Genomic DNA, 11,248 nt, shown 5'->3' with positions numbered 1-11,248 from the left:
CTGCTTTAGTGTTTGTAGCGTGCATGAGCACCCAGCAGCCAGAGTGACCCCAGCCCTGGGAAGTTCAGGGGGCACGAAAGGTGCCATGTGTTTGCAAATCAGCGTTAGAGATGGGGATGGGGCTAGAAGGAACCTGACCTTCCTGTGTCCTCCCTTCCCAGGCGCTGCCCAGCCATAGCAAGCCAGGATCAGCTTTAACTGGTGACTCTGCTCCGGTTTTGACGAGCTATTGATATCCACCCGCGTCACCAGGCAGCCCACTCCTCGGTCCCGTCCCCACGTCACCGCTCTCATCAAAGTCCCCTTTTTAAAGAACAAATCGCTGCTTCTGCTGCTGTTCCCTCACTTCTGAGCATGTAGGTGGACAAATTCTCCCAGATTTTCCCCGCACCACAGCGAGTGGTGCCAGGGAGGAGAAAAGGATAAATATATATAAATATATATCTGCATTGTGAAGTCATTTGGCTCTGGGAGCTCAGACCTTAAATGCATCACCCCAACACATCACCAGGTTTGGTACCAGGGTTGCTCGGATGGACTCGGTGTCAGCTCTGATGTTGGCAGAGCTGGGTAGGTTTTAGCAATGAAATGAGCTGAGCAGGGTTGTTAGTTTAGGAAAAGCCATGCAGGCAGCATTGGGGGATCTTGGTGTTGCAGGGGTCTGCGGGTGCCTGGTGCCAGGGCCATGGGGCTCAGGAGAAGCAAAGGGGATGAGGACAGACCTTCCTCCTCTCCCCATGCAACACCAGCATCCTGGTGAGCCCTGCTCATGCTTCGGGGGTGCTGTTAATGTAAGGAGCATTAGGATGAGCTGAAGTTCTCAGCGAGGGGGCTGCTCTGAGTGCATCCATCCCAGCACACAGCTTTCCAGAGGCACGGCTGGGAGCTGGAAAAACCCAACCCTGAAGGCGCAGAGTTGGAACACGACCCTCTGGCTGCCCCCCCCCATGCTCATAACCCATCCCCAGAGGGGACACCCCAAGAGTGAGGAGCTTGTCCAGCACCCAGCACCCCTACCCAAAGAGAAGGAGACACAAGCCAAGCCCCTTGCCCTGCTCTGCAGCCTCCTAAACCTACCTTATTTATTCCTACCCTTCAGTCTGTGTGGGGACAAGCGAGTGAGCCTAAGCTGCACAACTGAGCAAGCACACTTCTTGCTTTATATTACCCAAAGGAATGAGCTGCTATTATGAAATCATTAAATTAATAACTTGGTAATATAGGCAGATATATAAAACAATCTGTTCCTAGAACAAAAGAAATTACCACGTCCCAAACATTCATAATTTAATTTAACAGTGAATTAAAGCGGCATACATAATTTCCCCCTCAAAATGTCAATAGCATTATGTAAATAGAGCCCGGCTTGCTGGTGCTGGAGAAGGTGCCCATCCACATGGGAACATCCTTTAGCACCAGCCACCAATTAAAAGGAGTAGATTAGCCTTTTAATTAAGGATGTGCTAAACAGAAAAAGCAATTGGCAGGACAAGGAAGGAGAGGAGAGGAGGGAGGTGGCTTGGTGTGTACCCCATTGAGAGGGTAAATGGGGGACCACAGGGAGGTTTGGAATAAGGATCCTCACAGGGATGCAGGCACAGCCAGCCAGAAACGATGCTGTGGCTGCAGGAATAAGACATGAACCCACACGCTCCCACTCGCAGTAAAGGCCAATAAAGCGTTGTGACTCCCAGCTTTCGGCATTGGCTCTTCAACAAGGCTCCTCAGGAGGAAACCAAAGCTCTCAGGGACACCAAGCCCCTCAGATCCCATTTCTGCACCTTTCCTATTCCTGCTCCGTCCGTCCAGAGGAAGAACTGTACCTAAATACAGTATTTCAATTAGCCTGACTCCTATCTCCCTTATTCTTTTTTAATTTTAGTTTCATTTGTGCCGCCTAATATCTTTCCCTTTTGTTTGAAATTAATTTGCTATAATTTATGGGAGCGTGTTTTGATTGCTTTTGATTAAGTTTAACAAGCAGGAAAAAAAACCTCTGCTGCATTAGACATCAAAGCAAACAAATCCGTTCCTAGGCCCGCTTGTGCATAATTAATAAATGCTGTCACTCCTCATACAGTAAATATATCTATTATGTTACAATAAAATAAGTGTTGTAGTGATTAATACACGCAACCAAAACATGTTCCAGGGAAAAGCACAGAAATCTGGGAGCTGAAGTCTCTGGTTTGCAGAATATCTCGGATTCAGGGCACTGGTAGAACTGTCAGTCCCTAAGATGTGGGGCTTGAGCTCTTTGCCAGCAGTTGGTTGCCCTTTACCACCAGATTTTGTGGGTGGGAAGAGTGCAAAACAGTAAAGATTTGAGGGAATAAACATGTTAAATCAGAGGGAATTCCTGCGAAAGGAAAAAGAAAAGCCCTGGACAGTCAGTGCCACTTATAACCACATTAAATATTTATGGGCCCTTGCTCATAGCTTCAAATGAGCTGTAAATTGAATGGAAGTTATTTTCTAGGTAATTAAAAATGGAGAGATGAGCGGCCTGTTTACGGGGAGCTGTAAAACCTCAGCTACCAAGAGTATTACAGATGCATCTCGGGCTGTTCCAGACCAGTTCCACTGTATCCCAGGCTGCCTCATCCCAGTTCCACTGCATCCCAGGATGTTGCATCCTTTTGTGCTGCATCCCACACTGTCGCACCCTGGTCAGCTACATTTCCTTCATGCACAGAGCTGACAAAAGATGTTTCATGCAAGCATTTCAAACCCCCACGTATTGTCTGCCCACGGTCACCCCCATCGCATTGTAAAGCTTGGTGCCACGAGCTGACAAACTCTTGGGACCACTGCTGTGATTTTCCAAGTGATGCCAAAGCATGATCGAGAGATCAAAACACGGGGTTCATCCCACAGGTCTGGATCCCATCCCGCCTCCTCACACACTTCCTCTAATTCCAGGGTTCAGCAAAACACAACAGGCCAGAAACGGCTTTCAATAACAGCCCCCTTCCATCTCTGCACAGAGTCATTAACATCCCGCTCCGCAGCGGGGCTCTACCTCAGCCTGTTATTAATGTCAGTTCTGCTGCAAAACCATTCTTGGGCAAACTAATCCTTCAGGGAATGGAAACCTCCTGGGCTGTGCTTGTCTGTGCACAAGACATCGCCCGCATCCCGCCTGTCAGAAGGGTCCCCAGTCGGTGCTCCCAGCATGGGAGAGCAGAGCCCGCATGGCCAAGGGATCGTAAACTCATGGAATGGTTTGTGCTGGGAGGGACCTTAAAGCTCCTCCAGCTCCAACCCCTGCCACGGGCAGGGACCCCTTCCACTGGAGCAGCTTGCTCCAAGCCCCTGTGTCCAACCCGGCCTTGAGCACTGCCAGGGATGGGGCAGCCACAGCTCCTCTGGGCTCCCTGTGCCAGCGCCTCAGCGCCAACGGCTCCGCCAGCTCCAGTTCCCTCTTGTGTTGTTGCCCCCAGAGATGGACACAGGGCTGGGGCAATCCCAGAGTGGAGTAGAGGGGGAGAATCTGCCGCAGCTGAGCCTGGACGAGCTGCGGATAACTCTGGTTTTCCTTTTCCTGCTGCTTTTTGCCCTGTTTGGCCAGCACTGCAGCTTTGCTCTGATGCAAGTATAAGAAGTCACAGCCTTTCATCCCTCCTGAGAAACCCAGAGCATAGCGGGAACAAAACCAAGTCTTTGTGCTGAGCAGAAGCTGCTCCATGTCATGTTCTCCAGCTGCCTCACACTGGGGTTTGGACACGATGCTGGAGGAGGCAGGACAGGGTCTGACCCCAGAAACAGGAGCAGCGGAGGGAGCCTAAGGAAGGGAAGGGATAAGGACCGAATCTTATGACTTCTCCTGCACCAGGGAAAGACCTCATGGCACCAACTGATCTATCTCAGCATCTTCCTGGCACTGCAGCCACTGCTGCTGAGCCTCCCATCGAGCTGCCATGCCCTGAGGCTGGGGCAGTGGTCCCTGGCTTCCAGCCATCCCTGGTACATGAACCCCTTTGAATGGTGGGGGGACCCCGAAGCCCTGCCAGGAGCAGGGAGACCTTCCCAAGCTTCCCACCCTCACCTGCAGAGCCTGAGTTTTGCATTTGCTTCTCTCCCTAAACAGTTCAGCAGATGGATGAAAAGATCCAAGCAATCCCTCTGAGGTCCCGTCACTACCTCCTTGCCTTCCAAGAGGTTTATTCATGGTTTTCAACCCAGTGTCTGCAGTAAAGTGTGATGGGAGAAGGGGAAGCCACACATCTTTTTGTGTTTCAGTAGCAGGACAGAAATTAGGGAAGGCAACGGCTTTGCCCCTACTATTGCACTGGGATTGCTTGGGATAAATCACGGCTGCTGCATCCTGCTGGCTCGGAGCAGGTCAGGGACCCATGCAGTGACTTCTTCCCTCTTATTAATGCAGGGAAACAGGAGGGAAGCAAGAGGAACCCAGAGGAAGGAAAGAGGCAATGGGGGAGAGAGGAGGGGAGGAAGGAGATTAACAAACAAACAAAATCCCCAAACCCATCGGAGCGGAGGCTACAAAACAAATTAAAGTTGTTATGGCAACTGATGTGTGTGGGCAGCAACACACGACTCCGAACGCACGGAATTAAAACCAGCGTCATGTTCAGCAGCTAATTAAATACCGGCAGCCAAGGCCTGCCTCAGCGGGACGTCCCCGTGGTGCTGGGGTGGAGCTTGATGGGTTCCAGATCCCCAGCGTGTGGGGTGAGCTGAGGGTTTGCTTCCTAAAGCACCCCTTTGGTGGCTGGGTGAGCAAGCGCCATGCACCGGCACCTCCCCGGGTGCACAGGGTACCACCGTGGTGCCCCGCAGCATCACCAAGGCGTGGGGAGGGTTTGGGAAGCACAGCAGACCTAGGTGGGAAATGCCAAGGATATTCCCTTCCGCACACTTGATTTTCTCCAGAAATGCCCGTGCAAGGTCACCGAAAGGACCCTGAGGCCACAGAGCCCAGTGGAGACAGTGAAGCCCTTGTTTGTCCTGTGCCACATTAGGGGCTTGGCCCCTTGGCTGCACAACAAGCCAGGGGGTGGAGGATGCTCAGCAAAATGCTGCCTTTATGCAGGGAGGTCTGGGACTGGGGATTTCTGGAGCTGGAGCACTCGGCCCCATTTATCAGCACACCAGCAAAACAGGGCTGCAACCAAGACACCTTAACCTGTTCACTGCCAGTTCCTTCTCAGGAGCACCAGGGAGCAGAGCAGCCCATGTTCCCCCAAGGAGAGGAGATGGGGAGCAGGGGTGATGCTTTAAAAGGAGCTGGTTCTTGCTCCAGCAAGGTCCATCAGCAGCTCCACTGTGCACACAAGGAGGGTCTGCAGTTCATGCTGCACCCACCTGTAACTCCCCAGCTCTCTGCTTAATTCTTCTTGACATCCCAGTGGCTGCTGCTCTTATAAAGAATTATATAGGCAGGAAATCAGACGAGCCTGTGCTCAGCTTCATTTTACCCACTGAGGATCGTGAGGACATGCAAAGTTGCAGCACTTGGGCAGGCACTGAGGAATAACTCCCGAGGATGCGGCCGGGCAGCAGCAGCGTTGCTGCCACACGTGCCTTGCCCTGGCAAACCCTTTGCAGCCACTTCCTGCAAAGTCTTACATGGTTTTGACCAAATTTTACAGCCCTTCAAAACCCAGCAGCTAAACCCAGTGAGTTCCTTTACCGGAGGAGGTGCCAGTGACCGCTCCGGGGTAACACAACCTGTGTCAGAGCCACCAGAATTACTGCAGCGGCACTTCAGAGTTTGCTTTCTATCATCCTGTGTAAAGCCCAGGAGCTTCCTCCCATATCCACCCTTTTCTTGCCAAGACCAAAGGTTAAACACAAGAGCTTTGGTGGTTGCGATATTTCCTGGTAGAAGATGAGGGGCTGCTGTTTCAGCAGGGTTTTGGCAGTGTTTGAATCTCCTCTTCTGGGAAGGTTTGGTCTCTCCTGCAAAGTCTTGGGAGAGGTGAAGCAGTGGGGATGATTCCTCTTTAAACATAGAACCATATCATGGAATGATTTGGGTTGGAAGGGACCTTAAAGCTCCTCCAGCTCCAACCACAGGCAGGGACCCCTTCCACTGGAGCAGCTTGCTCCAAACCCCTGTGTCCAACCTGGCCTTGAGCACTGCCAGGGATGGGGCAGCCACAGCTTCTCTGGGCACCCTGTGCCAGCGCCTCAGCACCCTCACAGGGAAGAGCTTCTGCCTAAGAGCTCAGCTCAGTCTCCCCTCGGGCAGGTTCAAGCCATTCCCCTTGGCCTGTCCCTACAGGCCCTTGTCCCAAGCCCCTCTCCAGGTTTCCTGCAGCCCCTTTAGGCACTGGAGCCGCTCTCAGGTCTCCCCTTCAGGAGCCTTCTCTTCTCCAGGCTGCCCCAGCCCAGCTCTCTCAGCCTGGCTCCAGAGCAGAGCTGCTCCAGCCCTCGCAGCAGCTCCGTGGCCTCCTCTGGCCTTGCTCCAGCAGCTCCACATCCTCCTAAACATCCATATCCTAAATCTGCAGTGGCTGGAAAGCCCCACATCCCTCCTCCATCCTTCCCCTCCTCCTCCATTGCCTGGCTTTGCAGGACTCAGAGCTGCCCAGGAGCTGACAGTGCTGCCCCCAGACCACCAGGACTTCACTGCTCCCCCTATAACCCACTCCAGTGAGCGACAGCTCTTCATACAAAGTTATTAAACCCAGCTTTCTAGAAAGTGCTTTTCCCCCACGTTTGACAGTCCCTCAGGTTTGTGCTTTGGTATTTTTGGTACAAACAAGCTATTTTTATGTCTCTGAAAACGCTTTTTTTTTTCTTCTATTTCTTTTCTTTTTTTCCTCATTGCTCCCACCAGTTGGCATTTCCTGCGAGGAGCACAGGGAGCTTTGCACCACTTAAAAAGCCTGTGTGCAGAAAGCCACCTCAACCAGAGCTCACGTCAGCACCGGGCACGGTCCGTGGCAGTGAGTAATGAGCATAGGTGAGTGCCCCAGGGAGGATAAGGGAGTAAAACCCAGCAAGGCAAGATGCTGAAGGTGAATTCGCCATTGGGCAAAAGGTTCCCATCTCTCTGCCCTGCTTTGTCCCCAGGTGTCCTCTGCTCCCAAGAATCTGCAGTTGGCTGCTCCTTTGATGGCCAGGAGCAAAGAGCTTGGGAATTTATGCCCCACATGAAGCGAGATGCTTTGGTCTCCACTAGGTTACATTACTTTCTGGATTTAAATCCTCCACTGGCTGGTCAGATGCGAGCACGGCTGTGGAACGCAGCCGTCCTTCACCCAGCCCGCCCCGGAGGAAATCCTCATGGATTAATCCCTTGTAATTAGATGGTTTGCAGCAACTTTGAGACTGCTCTCATAGGAGCCCTGGATGGGAGAGCCAGAGGAGCTGTTGCAAAGGGTGCAGGGTGCCAGCCGTGGGTGCAGTGCAGGAGCAGCCCTCACACAGTGATGTGAACCCTTCAGTTAAGCTCCTCTTGCTCCCCTGAAGTTGCAAGCACCCAACACAAACCAGGTTGGACAGGGCTTGGAGCAACCTGCTCTGGTGGAAGATGTCCTTGCCCATGGCAGGGAGCTGGAACTGGATGAACCTTAAGGTCCTTCCAACCCAGACCATCCTACAATGCTATGAAACACCGCACAGTGCTCTCAGCACTGCTGCTCAGAGCAAGCCCTGCCACAGCAGCCATGAGGTTTGCACCCTCGCTTGCTGAGAGACCCAGAGCCCAGTTTCCCCTCCGCCCCAAGGTGCACTGCACACGAGCACAAGCACCAGTTGTACCCTGTAACTCCAGAGCAGGAATGAAGCAGGATTCATGCCCAGCTCCCTCCTCTCGTGCCGGGGCTGCTCCCGATGATGACGCTTTGGTGCTTTGCTGCAGTTATTGTTTTATGCAACACTGAAAAAACAAGAAAAGTGTTTTCAGCAATTTCTCCGATCAGGGAAGTAATTGAGTCACAATGAAGGAGAAATTACCCATGAAGTTAATTATCTGGCAGACGTGTTTTACACTCAGCCATTTTTCACTACCACGCAGTAGATGGAAGCACGGGCATTATTCTTTCCTGTAATTAATGTACTTGGAACAAGGTGGAGAAATAGGGTTCGTGTTTGGTTGGAGGAGGATGGGAACACCAGGACAGCAGCTCCTGCACCTGGGCAGAGGGAGGAGATGGACCCAGAGCCTGGCTTGGTTGGGGAGCTGCCTGTCAGCAAGTGGAGCGGGACTGTGCAAGGGGCCAGCTCGGGGACCTCTGCTCCAAGAGGGAGCTTCCCCGTGCCAGGAAAAAGGAAGCCCGGAGCTCCTGCCAGCCCGATGTGGAGCAGCGCCTCGATTTGCACAGGCTGGAGCAGGGTTTGCTCCCTGGCAGCCTGCGGGTGAGTATCAGCGGCTCCTGACACCGGTCCAGTTTCCAAGCATCTTCCCGAGTCTGGACACGAGCAGCCTCCTCGGCGCCTGCCTTCCCCGTCGCCAGTTTCCACAGAGCAGATTTTTCCAGCACTGATGAAGGGGCTCTTTTAACCCCATCTCCAAGCAGGAGATTCCTGTGCACAGGCATGGCCCTTGCCTCCAGGTCCTGAGCCCAGGCCCTGATGCAGCAAGTGAGGCAGAGCGAGCCGAGCATACATCAAAGTCCCCTTTCTCCAGCTTTGCCCACCCCTTGACAGCAAAAGCCAAAGAGCATCCCCATGGTAGAGCCTTGCCACATCCCACACTCCCTGCCAGGCACAGAGATGCTCAGTAAATACAGAGGGCATCTGTTCCAAGCAGGGAAGTGGACACAAGCAAGGATGCCAGGGAGCTTTGAGGGGGCAACAGATCCTCATTGCTCTTCCGAAGCCAAGGGAAAGGAGCACTCCCCTCTTTTTGGCTCCAGTGGGGCTCTCTGGTACCAGTGAAGGGGCTGGGATGGTGCCTTGCTGTGGCTATGAGCAAGTGAAATCTGCTTTAAAGAAAAAAGCACCTTCCACTCCCATCAGGTCTCACAGCAGAGCTGGGACACGTCTCTCCATTCAGCACCAGTTTGGAGCCACCAGCTTGGCTCCTGCTCCCTGCCCTGCTGTGGGCAGCTGGGCTGGCTGTCCCTGCCCTGGGGTCTTGCTCCAGCTTGGATTTTGTTCCTGATCATAAGACATGCTTGGAAATCACCTCTGTGCATGGAGGTTGCTGCATCCCTGGAGCCACTCTGTGGTCTTCAAAGGAGCTCACGCTGTGTCTGCATAGCAGCAGGGTGATGCTGCAGGGACTTACCTGGGTGCTTACCTGCATCTTCATGCTGCAGCCAGAAGCTTCCTCATCACCATCCCTGCCGATACCCCTTTCCCAGGAGCAAGATTTAATAGAGAAGAAAACCTTGAACTATCTGGGAAGATTATGTGCCTCCAGAGAGCCAGAGCAGTGACCCCTGGCAGCGACACACAACTGGCATCTCCCTCTGCCTTTCTCCTTGATTTAATTCGTTGTTCATTTACTGCAGTAATTACATTAGGAAAGTATCGTGCAGGACACAGGAGTCCCTGCAGGCTGCTGATTGTAGCTGGAATGAGGCCACCTGGGTGGTAATTGAGCCTGCTCCTGCTCCCCACAGGGCATCAGGCTGCTTCAAGCCCCACATCCGCCATGCCCAGCCAGGCAGCCCGAGCTCATTGGCCACCTCCTTAATCGCCCCTGAGATCAGGGGTGTCACGGCATTGAACTGTGAGGTTCTGCATAGGGAAGGTGGTAGAGCTCACTCATGATGAGAAGAAAATCGCATTTTTATGTGTATCCATAAATCAGGACCATTCAATGGTTTATAGCCCCATGAGCTATGGGTCTTCTTGGTCCCCCTCGAGCACCTCTTCTCCTTGGGGACAGCGGCAGCAGCTGCCCTCGGCAGCTCCTTTTGCCTCCCCCCTGTCCCCAGCCCCTGCACCACCTCCCAAAGCAGCTCCCCAGATGGAAGCTGAGAGCCCTGGTTTTCCTTCTGCTTGGCAGTGTGCTTCCCAAATCGTTTGAGTCACATGGGGTCATCCGAGGCCCCAGGACCTGTGAGAGACTCCAGAGCTTCACTTACAATATTAAAGATAAGAAAATCAATCCATTCTGATTTCCTCTCCACATCAGAGACCCCACCAATCCTCCTGCTGGCTTCCTCCTCTGGCAAGGTTAGCCCAGACAAGGATGATGGGTGATTTGAGAAGATGTTCTATGCCTCACTGGAATTGTTCCTATTTAACAAAAGGGACCAGGTTCCTACATCCTCCTTTTTCCTTTTCTCTCCCTGTTGGAACAGCATCAAATGAACTTCTAGCCTTGAGGATCAAGAGGTCTCTAATCTCATGCAAGCCACCCCATGTGCATCCGCATCCCTGACCTGCAGCTCTGCTCATCGCCACGTGGCCAGCAAGAGGTTATTTTTATGCCTTTGACATTAACCACAGCACCATGTGGGAGGGAAGCACCATTGCGTGAAGTGAAGCAGCTTAGGAAGGTTAATGAGGCAAAAATATTTGCTCACAGGAAACCTGGAGGTGTCAGGACTGCCCCGAGGTGATGACTTGCTTAATGGAGGATTAAGAAGAGGAAAGCAGGAGAGCAACAACTTCCCAACTGTGCCAGGGTGCTTGTTAAAGCCTGAAGGAGAACACCAGATTAGAGGGCAAAGGAGACATCCCACCGATTTTTAATCACCTCTCACATTGGAAAAGTCTTTCCATGCCACTGTCCTTTGGTCCAAGATCCTAGTGGTCCCATGTGCTTTACAGCCCGCAGGTAGGTGCAAGCCCTGGAGCTGCTGCACCCTATGCTGGGACATCGAGAAGCCACCCCACGTCCATTAAACTTCTTGGGGCCATGCCCATGGGTGGAATTTGAGGCTGGTTTCTGTTCCTCTGGTCATGCTGATGCTGCAAAGAACCAAAAACCCACCAGAGCATCCCTGCTGTGGCCAGCACACAGGACCCAGTTGGCATACCCAAGGGCTGCAGTGGTTTGGAGCAAGACTGTCCATGCTGTTGATGGCAGTGCAGTCCAAAGAGCCTGCACAAGGTCTCCTAACATCCCTCTGGCACATGGCATCTCTCTAAATCCAGATAAGATGAGGCTTGGCTTTAGCTGAGAGGGGCTGGAGACCCCCAAACCCACACAGCTCCATTCGTGCCGCTCCTTGGAAAGGATTGTTCCCAAACCACCACCACGCAAATGAAATCCTCGTGTACATCACATAGGCTCTGCCAGCAGGAGAGGCAGCGGTTTGGCACACTGCATTAGCTCCACTGCATCCTCCACAATGACTTCCCACCGCCTCCTTCC

This window comes from Lathamus discolor, chromosome 22, assembly GCF_037157495.1.
Source record: "Lathamus discolor isolate bLatDis1 chromosome 22, bLatDis1.hap1, whole genome shotgun sequence".
NCBI classification, from domain to species: Eukaryota; Metazoa; Chordata; class Aves; order Psittaciformes; family Psittacidae; genus Lathamus; species Lathamus discolor.
The sequence above is the reverse complement of the archived record's forward strand: the minus strand, read 5'-3'. Positions refer to the sequence as shown.